Source organism: Acipenser ruthenus, chromosome 2 (genome assembly GCF_902713425.1).
Source record: "Acipenser ruthenus chromosome 2, fAciRut3.2 maternal haplotype, whole genome shotgun sequence".
NCBI lineage: Eukaryota > Metazoa > Chordata > Actinopteri > Acipenseriformes > Acipenseridae > Acipenser > Acipenser ruthenus.
In genome coordinates this window covers 96046369-96060604 of record NC_081190.1, presented here as the reverse complement: position 1 = coordinate 96060604, position 14236 = coordinate 96046369, and the positions used below count along the sequence as shown (strand labels likewise).

Sequence of the window (14236 nt, the reverse complement as noted above, 5' to 3'; positions counted from 1 at the left end):
CAGGAAATCACCTTTGTGGTTTCACTTTCAGTTTTGGGGAAATACCCAATAGTGAATTCTATTCATGCACAGTAAACAAAGCTACCTTATTAATATAAACTGACTTGCTCACAGTAGTAGTCTGCTAAATTGTTGAGATTAAGAACATGATTAACAGAGGGAATATAAATTCATACTCTATTGAGTTTAAATGAACTGCAATCAAACGGATGGAAAAGGGTGAAGCTTTCATAAAAATACAGATGGACTCCAGTGGTTCAAAAAGCAAGATGTGGACTACAATAATTTGTGTTAAGTGAATTCTGATTGTAAGAAGTCATTTACAATAAGCAACTTCAAAATTTTACTGGGACCTTGTAGAAATTTTGTACTATCAGGAAATTCGTCTAACCCAAATTCATTTTAACAAGATACTCCTTTAGTTTCCACTGTCAGCCTACATGTTTTATGAACTCACGCTTAATTGTGATGCAGGATTATAACTTCCTTATCCTGCCTTTCAAACGCCGTCAGGGTATTAATATTTAGGAAAGTCATAAACGGACAGCTGCCTAACTTTCAGACACGCAGAGTAATTTCAATTTGAAAACCTCAAACCTTCAAAATGACTGCCATGGAGGTTCTAGTGTTAATTATTGATTTATTCTACTGTATCTGTCAATGATGTTGAAAACAACTGGATTAAACAATTGGGCTCCCGAGTGGCGCATCCAGTAAAAGCACTTGCGTAGAGTGCAGGATGTGCCCTATACTCTGGACGTCGCGAGTTCGAGTCCAGGCTATTCCTTTGCCGACCGAGGACAGGAGCTTCCAGGGGGCGGCGCTCAATTGGCCGAGCGCCACCCGGGGGGAGGGAGGGTTAGGTCGGCCAGGGTTTCCTCGGCTCACCGCGCACCAGCAACCCCTGTAGTCTGGCCGGGCGCCTGCGGGCTTGCCTGCAAGCTGCCCGAGAGCTGCGTTGTACTCTGACACTGTAGCTCTTGGGTGGCTGCATGGTGAGTCCGCAGTGTGAAAAAAAAGCGGTCGGCTGATGGCACACGCTTCGGAGGACAGTGTGTGTTCACCTTTGCCCTCCCGAGTCAGCGCAGGGGTGGTAGCGGTGAGCTGAGGATAATAAAATAATTGGCCATTCCAAATTGGGAGAAAATAATAAAAATAATTGGCAACGACTAAATTTATAAAAAAATAATAATAATAATAAAGAAACCACGATGGGTAAAATCGATCTATTACGCTGGGTATTAAAAATAAAATAAAATATATGTATTAATTCAAAGAGAGCAGCCTCACAAATACAATACAGAGGCCTGTAGAGACGACCAGGAGAGCAAAAAGCGAACTAGAGAGACAAGTAGCGGCAGATAGTAAACTTAATCCAAAAGGGTTTTTTCAATATGTTAATGCTAAAAAGAAACTGAAAGAGGAAGTCAGTAGGTTACATGAAAGCAGTGGTGATTTAGTGACTGAAGTCTACCAAATCACATATTTACTTAAATCAATACTTTGTACAAGTATTTACAAAGGAGGATTTATGCAATATACCAAGGTTAACAGAATGTACACAAACATCATTACCAGAGTGTGTTATAGAAGAGAATGAAGTACTAAGGGAGCTAGCAGCACTTCAAATAAACACATCCTCAGGGACCGATGGAATCTGTCCAGAAGTCCTTAGGGAAACTTGAGAACAGATTTTTAAACCTATTTGTTAAACATTCAATAAATCTAGAAATAATGGAGCCATCCCACTGGACTGGAAAATTGTCAATGTTGTTCCTATATTTAAAAAGGGAGACAAATTTTACCCTGGCAACTACAGTTTAACATCAATCATATGTAAAATCAAGGAAACTATAATAAGGAGCAACATGGAAGCATATGTATATAGTAACAACATTATAAGAGACAGCCAACATGGCTTTAGGAAGGGTAGATCTTGTTTAACTAATTTACTAGATTTCTTTCAGGAGGTGACTACTAGAGTGGACAAGGGCAGTGCGTATGACATCATCTACTTAGATTTTCAAAAAGCATTTGACAAAGTACCCCATGAAAGACAATACCTATAGATTAAATCAGTAGGAATAAATGGCAGAGTAGCTGCATGGATTCATAACGGGTTACAAGACAGAAAGCAGAGAGTTAGAATAAGAGGCCAGGCATCAAACTGGAGTAACGTAGCAAGTGGGGTAGCACAGGGATCAGTACTGGGACCATTGCTATTCTTAATCTATATAAAATGACTCAGTAAACTATGCACATTTGCAACTCCCAAATCAGCAACTTCAATAATACAAAGAGATTTAAACAAGATTCAAGCTTGGGCTGACACATGGCTGATGAAACTTAATGTGAATAAATGTAAAGTCTTACACATAGGGAACAAAAAACATTACAGACAAGTACAACGTGAACGGTAACAAAATAGAGGAGGCTCTGTATGAAAAGGACTTGGGGGTAGGAGTGGATGAATCTCTTAAGCCAACTAGACAGTACGGAGAAGTTAAAAAAAGGCAAATAGAATGTTAGGTTACATAGCCAAGACAGTTGAATTCAAATCAAGAGAAGTTATATTCAAATTATACAATGCACTGGTACGACCACACCTAGAATAGTGTGTCCAGTTTTGGTCCCCTTATCTTAAGAAAAGACATTAGTGCACTTTCCATCCATTTATTATTATTATTATTATTTATTTCTTAGCAGACGCCCTTATCCAGGGCGACTTACAATCGTAAGCAAATACAATATCGAGCGAGGTTATAAGTTACTCGGTAAAACGGCTACAGAAATTGTAGCAACATAAGGGCGAAAAAATAGTTTTACATTCACTGCAAATTCTAGTGAGTCAAAGGGAATTCCCTGTGACGTTTCGTCATAGCCTAATTTGCATGTGTCGCTACGTTTTCAGGTTATTCGCAAGAAATATACTTGCTAGATGATTTTCCATACATTGTTTTTACTCGCTCACTAGTCTAGCGTGTATATTCATTCTACCAGGTTAAGCTCTTTAAAAAAAAAAAAAAATGAACCTTGGCCCTGTTCCACATATGCAGTTCACAAAACCAACAATAAAATATACATCCCGTATGGGAAAACTGAACCTGCAGTGAGAGTCAAAATTGATGTAAATAAGTGTTGCATGTGTAAAAGGTACTTACAAAGGTAAAGCTGCAGCATTGTTTTCACATATCTTCCCACTAGTTTAAAGGTTGCTTATTCTATTTCTGCTCTTTTGTTAGAAGTCTTCCAATTTTGTGTAGCACAGTGTACTAGGATGCATAGGACTAAACTGCATAAGCAGAAAGAAAAAAAAAACAGTTGTATTATTATAAAGCCATTTAAAAAGTATGTGTGTGTATACAAGACAATTAAACATTCAGTGGAGACTTGAGGAGACTAGTGGTGCCAAAGCAGCCAATCAAAAGCCCATTTTTAAAATGGGAGAAAATAATTACTGAATAAAGAATAAAAAGATTAACAAATTCCGACATTATTTCTCAGTTTGTGTTATTATTGCGTACATCTGAAATGATACAAAATAATGCTAGCAGTTCTCTCATTTACAAATTCCAGTCGGGGAGGGTGAGGGGTGTTTACTGAGTAATTTATTTTAAATTAATATCTTTAGCACAAGGTGACGCATTCAATAGGATTTGCTTGTGTGATTGTCAGGCAAATAAGCGCATTTTTGGCAGTGACACAATAAAATAAAAAAAAATACTAATACTTCAGATTGGTTTATATTTGGGTAAACCCCCGATACAGTCCATGTATGGATAGTATTCATCACATGATTTGAATTAACGTATAATGTGATCCAGAAGGATTTCCTAAAGTAGTCAGGGAGCAGACTACTTGTTTGTAGAAAACAAAAGTGATTTCGAAAGTACAGTTTAATAACATAACACACATTTGAACAACTCACAGAAGAGGAAATTAAGTTTCTACCACTTTACTTATCAGTAGTCTAACATAAAATAAAACGGTCAATTTATTTTACATTATATATATATTATGGGGCAGTGAGGGCTAATAAGTATGTCAGTCTGAGGCTGACAAGATCTATGTTCCCCTGTTAAGGTGAAAAACTTGTAGTTCATGATAGGCGTCATGGCCGAAGTGGCTGGGGAAACTACATTTCCCGGAAGCCTTTAGGGCTGATGGTATTCAGCCAGAAAAGGGAAAAACACCTGTCTAATTGGGCAGATAGGGGTGTTAATTGTCTGAGTGTTTGCAATTATCTGTGCTATATAAACTGTCCTTTTGTTCTTAGTGTAAGAAGGAAGTGGCAGGAGTGTTGAATGTAAGTACAGAGGGATTAAAATAATTGATAAAATAGATTTGAGACAGGGAAACAGCTTAGCTGTCCTGTGTGAGTTAGGGACTTCAATACAGTGAAGTTAGTATCTTCAAGTGAAGATAGGCTTTTGGTTTGTTCTGTTTGTAAAAAGGGTTTATAGTATTTTGGTTCAAATATTTACTTTGTTCCTGTGTTTTGTTTTATTTGGTGAGAATAAAAGTGCGCCAAGGCGCTGAACAATAACTCTGTCTGTGGGTGTTTGCTGTTCCTGCCACTAGTCTTGACTGCCCGCCACGTTACCACTATATATATATATATATATATATATATATATATATATATATATATATATATATATATATATATATATAAAAATACACAGTGCCTTGCAAAAGTAATTCAGACCCCTGACCAATTCTCTCATATTACTGAATTACAAATGGTACATTGAAATTTTGTTCTGTTTGATATTTTATTTTAAAACACTGAAACTCAAAATCAGTTATTGTAAGGTGACATTGGTTTTATGTTGGGAAATATTTTTAAGAAAAATAAAAAACTGAAATATCTTGCTTGCATAAGTATTCAACCCCACACATTAATATTTGGCAGAGCCACCTTTCGCTGCAATAACAGCTTTAAGTCTTTTGGGGTAAGTATGTAACAGCTTTGCACACAGTGTCGGAGTGATTTTGGCCTTTCTTTTCTTGGCAGATTTGTTCCAGGTTGATCAGGTTGGTTGGACGACGCTTGTGGACCGCAATTTTCAAATAGTGCCACAGATTCTCAATGGGATTGAGATCAGGACTTTGACTGGGCCACTGTAGGACATTCACCTTTTTGTTCTTGAGCCACTCCAATGTTGCTTTGGCCTTGTGCTTGGGATCATTGTCCTGCTGAAAGGTGAATTTCCTCCCAAGCTTCAGTTTTTTAGCGGACTGAAGCAGGTTCTCTTGCAGTATTTCCCTGTATTTTGCTCCATCCTTTCTTCCTTCAATTTTAACAAGAAGCCCAGTCCCTGCTGATGAGAAGCATCCCCAGAGCATGATGCTGCCACCACCATACTTCACTGTAGAGATGGTGTGTCTTGAGACATGGGCAGTGTTAGTGTTTGCGCCACACATAGCGATTTGAGTTTGGCCAAAAAACTCTATCTTGGTCTCATCTGACCACAAAACCTTTTCCCACATCGCAGCTGGGTCACTCCCATGCTTTCTGGCTCCAGACGTGCTTTCAGATGGTACTTTGAGTAACTGCTTCTTTCTTGCCACCCTCCCATACAGGCCAGTTTTATGCAGAGCTCTTGATATGGTTGACTGGTGCACCATTACTCCACTCCCAGCCTCTGAACTCTGTAGCTCCTTCAAAGTGATTGTTGGCCTCTCTGTGGCTTCTCTCACAAGTCTCCTTCTTGTTTGAGCGCTGAGTTTTGAGGGAAGTTTTGAGGGAGTTTTAATGAATTGGTAGAAACTTTGAACTTAAAACGTAAACAAATCAAGTGCAGAGACATCATCATATTCGTTCAGTAATTGTAAAAATAATTGTGTTTCTTGTTTTCTCCACGTCACTTGTTTTTATCATCAGAGCATGTGCATTAAACAATGTGACATCACTGGAATGGTGAGGACCAGAAATACACTCGTTACGGTTTACCATGCTAGTGTTGAATAAAATGTCGCTGCGAGTAAAAAATAAAACCACCTCTAGTGAGCGAGCTTGTCATGCGAGTAAAAACTTCTTAAAAGTCAACTTAAACTGTTTTCCACAGCGTTTGTCGCATATATTTTCTTGGTTTTACCGAGCTTAAAAATGGGATGGAAAAAGGCCTATTGAGGCATTAGAGAGAGTACACAGGCGAGCAACATGATTAATTCAAGGACTGAAGGGTATGTCATATGAAGATAGACTGAAAGAGATGCATCTGTATGGCCTAGAAAGAAGGAGAGCCAGAGGCGACTTAACATAGGTAAAATTGTCAAGGGGATTTCACAATGTAACTGCTGAGAATTATTTCACAGGTCACAGACAGCAGAACCAGGGGACACAGGTGGAAGCTGAAGGGCATTCAGAACGGAGGGGAGGAGCTTTTTCACAGAAAAGGGTGGTGAACCATTTGAACAGGCTGCCGGACAGAGTTGTTGCAGCAGAGACTAACGCATCCTTCAAGAACAGACTGGATGCTGTCATGAACAATACTGTATAACCCTCTCTGTGACCACTATAAGACCTTTAGCTAGCAGCCTGGTGGAAGGGAAATCCACTTAGCCATGCATTCCCAAAGGTTTCATTTCCCCATATAACTAAATGGTTAGGAGTTTTTTGTTTTCACATATACATTTTGTTTAAATGTATGTGTGAAATATACATTTAAATCTAGCTTGGTCCAGGGTTGTTTTTTTGTAACCCTTTTCACTTCACAAATGGTCTGATATCAGCTGTTTAAAAGTGTCACCAAAGGAAGAAAGGTGCAATCATACACTGTCCCTGCAGATTAATGGCAGATTCTCAGTTCCTTTTCCAGGATCCTTCCAGGAGATAACAAAAGCGGCCAATATTATAGGAAGGGGTAATGCTGTTAGCTATTCATAATGTGCTGTGTGTGTGTGATTAGAAACCACAGCCAAGCTCTGAAATAAACCTCTTGTGAAAATTGGTTCAAATGGACCCCTATATTAATAACACAGGAAGTTTCTTACATGCAGCTGTTGTGATCTATGGTCTGAATAAGGCATCTCCAAGAAGAATAAAAATATTTTCATTTTCAGTTAAATGAACTAATGTTAAAAAGATGCATGTAACAAGGTAACGGTCCGAGCTTACCCCCACCCTCAATCACATTTTTCTCTCAGGAACACTGAGGTCTTTAGAACAGCACGTGGTAGTGTTCACAGGTATACATATGTACTGTGGTACTGCACATAAATGATATCAACTGATGCTCACAGACTAGCAGGTTGTAAATACACCGACTGACATTCACAAATACAAGATCACGACTGACCTAATAATCCATTCTCCTAAAGAAAGACACAACATTTTATAATCCTCAGCCACGCCTGCTCCAAATAGGGTTAATTATTCAATAAACATTTACACCTGGAATGATTTTATACAAAAATAAACTTATTTATTTATCATTCATACTTTTACAATAAAACAGTCATATATTTTACATTACACATCTTCATTTATACATATTTGTTTAACCTGCATGAATACTGTCTTTGTTTACAAACACGATTGTTATATTATATTGTTTACTCGTTATTATCATTGTCATTATTATTCTTTAGTCCTTAACTATTACTGGTAAAGACTGAAAATTAGCATTACTCCTTCTATTGGAAAAATACTGAGCATATGGCTATAACAATAATAATAATAATATAATAATACTTTATTTATAGAGCGCCTTTCATACCACAAGGTTCAAGGCGCTGCACAAAAAACAAAAAAGAAGGTAACAGAACAAAGATTAAAATCAAAGTTAATAAAACGGCATAAATTGATGAATAAGTTAAACAGTTACAGTTAAAAAAACAAAAAAACATCATATATGGAATTTGACAAGTCCTTATTTAAAAGTCATGGTTGTTAAAGTCTCAAAACAGCAGATTCCACCAGTTCAGAGGAACAGGGTCTCAAATTGTGTTAAACTAATTATGGGTCTAGCAACATAGTCATTCTAAACATGGCACCTAGAGACTCCAAACTGCACCACAAAGGTGAAAAAGAAAACACACATGTCCTAACCGATAATAGAACAATTATATTTTGTTTCATTCTGTAAATTAAAAGAAATAAATAGACCTGGATAAATAATAGTAAATGAAAACAACAGGCTTACTAATCAAATAAGGGACACGTGTAAATGGTCTTTTAAAACCTTGTGGGCCATGCATTTATCATCAAAAAACTCCAAATATGAATAACTCTGCAACTGTTTTTTTGTTTTACAAAAAGGGTACAAACTAAGCATGGTGGTAATGCTTTAAGACTGTGGGCCTGTTTCGAGCCTCAATCTTACATTAACAAGGATACCTGGTTTTGTTTTGATTGGGCCACTTAATGAAAATGGACGTTTGTTACATCAACAAACAGCTTGCCCATCACTCTGTCAGAATACACTGAATTTTAATTAGCAAAACATCTTGGGCTTTCAAGGACAGTAGTCCTATATTGATGAATTATCAAACTAATAATAATAATAATAATAATAATAATAATAATAATAATAATAATAATAATATCTTTATTTTTATATAGCACCTTTCATAGTGGACCACCATCACAAAGCCCTTTACAGAGGTAGGCTGAGAACTGTGCATTATATGCAGAGTCATTTACAACAGGACACTGATTTAACGTTTCATCCACATGATGGAGCACAAGGAGGTGACTTGCTCAGGGTCACAGAGTTAGTCAGTCAGTGGCAGAGGTGGGATTTGAACCGGTGACCTTCTATTTACAAGCCCTGGACTTTAACCACTGGAACACACTGCCTCAAAATGGAATGCCCCAGTAGGAACAGAGCATAAAATACTTCCAGATGTCACTCTGGCCACATCTTGGCCACTGTCACATCGGATTTATGAGCTAAGGGTTAGAAGGCTGTATTGGCTCAAGGCGTCTGCATAGGGAGGCTAGTTCACTTTAGTGTAATGCAGAACCATGAGTTACATGTTGGCCTAAATAGAGTATTTAACAAAACAAAAAGCTGGCAGGACAAACCAAACAAAAAACTAAATATGCAAAGGTCAAACAAGTAATATAACAATGGTAGTCTTCTAGTTGACTTGTCAGCTTCTAGCTATAGTAGCAGATGGAGGTGGCGTTGGGTTGCAAATGAACATGAATTAAAGGAAAGGAAGGCAACTAGGCAACACTGTCAAACCTGTAATAAAGACCACCAGTATAACAGGATACGATGTCAATAGTGACCACTATGGTGAAACCAAATATTATATATGTCGGATATTAAAAAACTTGGGTTCAAAGACCAAATATCAGAACTGTCTACTGGAGGCTGTGTGGATCACTCAGAAAACATTGTTTATGTTTGTTTTAATTACTATTTCATCAACATAATAGGCTCTGTACTTCTGTTTTGTTGTTTTTTTATGAATGAGTATGAAATTGCCTTGGTGCCCTTATGTTGGAATTATGCTTTGCCTTTTTGCCCCCTAGAACTGAGGAGGCTGTGTGGTCCAGTGGTTAAAGAAAAGGGCTTGTAACCAGAAGGTCCCCGGTTCAAATCCCACCTCAGCCACTGACTCATTGTGTGACCCTGTGCAAGTCACTTAACCTCTTTGTGCTTCGTCTTTCGGGTGAGACATAGTTGTAAATGACTCTGCAGCTGATGCATAGTTCACACACCCTAGTCTCTGTAAGTCGCCTTGGATAAAGGCATCTGCTAAATAAACAAATAATAGAACTTCCTTGGTGCCCCTGAATTTTCATGCCCAACAAAGGCAACATTGCCTTGCACTTCATGACCTTAACTTCATGCCCTGAGATTACAAGATGCCCTGGAGCACTTTTTCAGAGCTCCTAATCCAGCAATTAAAAACAGTTGAACTCCTTATTTTCTCAATCTTTTTATATCTTCCTTTTTGTGAAGCGGTACTGTCGAGTTACTATACATATTGTTAAAGAAAAAAAAAAAACGTCAAGAATTGTGGAAAGTAACTGAAAAGAATAATTTCATACAGTATATGAAAAGCGAAAGCTCTGAATATAAACGATTTTGGATGAGGCTCCGGAGTGGCGCATCTGGTAAAGGCGCTCTGCGTGGAGTGCAGAATGCGCCCTATAGCCTGGAGGTCGCTGGCTCGGGTCCAGGCTATTCCACTGCCAACCGGGAGTTCCCAGGGGGCGGCACACAATTGAGTGAACGTCGCCCGGGTGGGGAGGGTCTAGGTCGGCCAGGGTGTCCTTGGCTCACCGCGCACCAGCAACCCCTGTAGGCTGGCCAGGAGCCTGCGAGCCTGCCTGCAAGCTACCCAGAGCTGCGTGGTCCTCTGACGCTGTAGCCCCGAGGTGGTAGTTCACACTCCCTAGTCTCTGTAAGTCGCCTTGGATAAAGGTGTCTACTAAATAAACAAATAATAATAATAATACTAATAATAATACTAATAATCTCCTGGGCAGTATGAATATCACTAATTTGGTTCTTGGACCATGTTTAAACTTTAATAAACTGGGGGTTTATTATCCTGAAAGGTTATCATTATCAGAGATAACGTGTTAATCAAAATCATCTACAGGATCAGAGCCACTGTTTCTCTCTTCCTGTTTGTCCATAAAGAGATGCTGGTGGGGGGGTGGGGGTTAAGAGCCATGTAATTAAACTGGGCATTGCTTGAATTCCTTGAACTCTTTGAACTCTCTAGTGTGGGAGAGAACAATGGTATGGCTTTATTTTATTTACAGAATATGGTAGAATGTCACAAGTAACATGAGTTTAAACATGATTTATGATGATCAGAATGATTCTGATCATTTGTATCTGTTAACAGATAAATGAACATTTCATTGTCGTCAGAGCCTACCTCACCTTGGCAACATTAATACAGTACAATAAAGCCCTTCCCTTTTCTTCCCTTGGGTGGTGCATAGATGTTGTTGTCCAATCATACTAAGGAGGTACAAGAGACCAAGTATTAATTGTTTTAGGATGATCAAACTTACCCTTTTAAAAGGAACTGCTGCTAAAAGCACCAACTACATAGCTCAGGGTTAAAAACTCATAGCAATTTAAATACAAGGATAGTTAATAAATTACCAAACAGAACAAGTACAGATAATATGAAATACCTTACAGTATGTATTGCTTTCCTTCAAAATAAACAAATACATAAATAAATAAAATAATTATGCTCTGGAACTGAATATTACAGGGGTGGCCAACCCTGGTCCTGGAACAAAAACCAGGAGGGACAGCGGACTTCCAGGACCAGGATTGGAGACCCCTTTTCTAAACCAGTGGTACTCAACTGTGGCTCTCGAGATCTATTCCAGTCCTGGCCTTTATTCTAACCAGGTCCTAAATTAGTTAATTTGATCAGCTGCAGAGTTGAGTACCACTGATCTAAAATACTTCTGCTAATGAGTGCAACAAGATTCCTTTCCAGTTGTTATCAGTTTTCAAACACAGCAGACTGACCACTGCTAATGCTGCTTATCTAATTTCCGTTAACGAAGACCAACACAAATGTATGTGTGGCAGGGCAGAAGCCCTGTTGCTGTAAACAGTGTGTGTGTGTGAATGCAGGGTTGGCAGGGATGGGGTTAAATCTCTCCCTGCCAGCAATCACAGATGCGGCCATTCCACACACACACACACACACTATTATCAGCAGCAGGGCGTCTGCCCTGTCATAGTATGCTTATATTCTAAACATCTAGTTGTTTTGATAACATTACCTGGATTTTTTGTTGTTTAATATTTGAATTAGCTGGAAAATATAAGTACTATTTGAAAAACACTACAGTATATTCTCATGGGAGTAAAGTAGAATGCGTGCTTTTTTCTGACATTTATGAATTGTTTTCCTTTGCAGGGTCTCATAGTATTTGCCACCAAAGACATTTCACGCAATGTTTGTTTGAATATCTGTAGCTACTTGTTGAAAAGATTCATCCAGTTAGGACAAGGCCTTTTTATGATACATATTGTGAAATGTTGACCATGACTAGAGCCCCCGGATTCTTGCAGCTTAAATATTTGTGAAACTCTGTAAATGAGTTCAACAAAAGCCCTTTTCAGAGGCGTTTACTGTAGCAAGTAAAACAACTGTAGAAATAAACAAGCCCTTACTGGCTCTCTACTTAAACCAATACAAAAGTAGGACAAAATACAAATGTGCAGTACTTCTTCATAAAGCTGGTGAGGGTTGCTGCCCTGACAAATCATACTTAACTGAATTCGAACTTACTACTTTCTTTTCTGCAGTTTCCTGCTAATACCCAGCCTCTTAAGGTAGAAGTTGAATAAATGGTCTTTAGCCAAAAGAAAACCAGGTCATCCATTTGTTGTGTGTGTATATATATATACACACACACACACACACACACAGTATTGTGGTATTTTAAGAACCACAGCAGCTCAAAAACGACTAGTGCTCAAAGGGTTAAGAAACATTGTGTGGAGTCGCCCCCCTCCTCTTAAATCTACATATCTCATGCACTGGATTAAGTGCACTGCATAAAAAGGAATCAGAGACATATTTTAACTGTATGTTAAACAATCTCCGGCAATAAAGGCTACAGTGGCCTATATTAATACGTTAGCATGTGATTATATTTATTTGCAGTACTACATGGTTTATACAAAAAGCGCTCTCGCAGACTGGGGAGTGGCAAGCAATGGATCTAGAACCTTCGCCGAGCGCACCCACATCCTTTCATTAAAAAAATGAACTTTTTGGAATTGAGATACGACATTCCCTTCTCAATGAACATACGATGCAGACTTTAATAACGGTTAGAAATCATATTATAAACTGTATTAAATGTGCGTGCAATTAATCATATTTGTATTTAGAATATATGAATACGAATAATAAAAATCAGCAAATATATTAACAGTAGCCTATTCAAATGACAATACTTTTCCGTTTTTCACTGATTTCCAGTACTGGTGTCAGGCACCCACAAAACAAACAAAATAAAGCTTAGCTATTTTAAAGCATAATAGATTAGATACTAGACAAACTGCAATCAAATATGGTTTAGCAAAGTCAAGCACATATCTATAGTAAACAAAACGATTTAATCGGAGTAAATGAACGTTTGCTTATGGTTATGTCAAGAGTAACAAGTATCAAACTGCATTTATACTCTGGGAGAGGGTAATGCATTAATAACCCACTATTATGCGGTGCACTATGTCAGCACATGGATACGTACACATTAACACTGAATGCATGTTGTTGTTATGACCAGTTGATGCCTTGATGTTTATACTGATGCTATCTTTAATATTATATGACTCAAGTATAAAAAGTGACTTATTTTCACCATCGATAAAAAGACAGAAAACTCATAATTTTAATCACAGTATAATAAAAAAGCGCTCCGCTTCCGCCTTATGTTACTACATTTTAACAAACTTACCAATATCTGCAGTGGTTTCACGTTCTCTTCTTTACGACAAAAAACAGTAAGGGGAATTGAAATAGTGTTCTCCTCCGTAAATAACCTTTTTCAATTCTGACCATGCACCGGGACGTTGCGATATTTATTCAGCAGCAAGAACAGAATACGATATGATTAAACTTGAAACCGTGATTGTAGAATAGGAAAATAAACATCAATGATTCTGTCGCAGCTCGCACTTCTTCCTGTGTCATCTGTCACTGATTTCTAAAGCTCTGTTGATATTTTCGTACTTAACGTCCCCTTCTGTTTCGGTTTTGCACGTAGCCCACAACCAGGTCCCTCCTACTTGCCGGTTCGTTATCGACGACAGAAAGGCAGACATAGGCGGGAGACGGAGGAGAGAAATAGAGAGACATGCGAGGGGGAGGGGGTGTAACGTCATCGCTCAGGAATGAAAAATCCACTTTCGGTACCCTACGTACTGGGATGGTTTCACATCGCCCTCCCTCATCAAATTAAACCTGCGGTGCATCACAACCGTGCGCAAATGTACCCTTAAATAAAGCTCAGTGGTATATGTTAACTGCAACCTTCCACAGTTTAGTCAAACGGTAAAAACAGAAAATAATGCTCTTCCAAAATGAAGGAATAAGGTGCAGTCCCAGACTAACACGAGTGTGATTTTAGCTGTTTTTGTACATGTGACACGGCCTTATATATTTAAGTAACAAAATATATGGAAGACTAATCAATGTCACCAGCCAGTGGTATTACTTGTGCACGTACATGATAAGGTTTTAATTCGATCAAGGAGTTCTGGTAACTGGATAT

General features: G+C 38.3%; 1 protein-coding gene across 2 annotated transcripts in view; it reads right to left on the bottom strand.

Annotated features, from left to right (window-relative positions):
- The window catches only part of LOC117409371 (RING finger protein 24), a 56947-nt gene extending 43149 nt beyond the window's left edge, over window positions 1–13798 (bottom strand). The window contains exon 1 of one of the 2 annotated variants that reach the window (XM_034015321.3): window positions 13421–13798. The gene's annotated coding sequence lies outside the window, so the exon portion shown is untranslated. The remainder of the gene's footprint in view (window positions 1–13420) is intronic. The other variant, XM_034015319.3, reaches the window with a different exon arrangement.
- Between the last annotated feature and the right edge of the window lie 438 nt (window positions 13799–14236).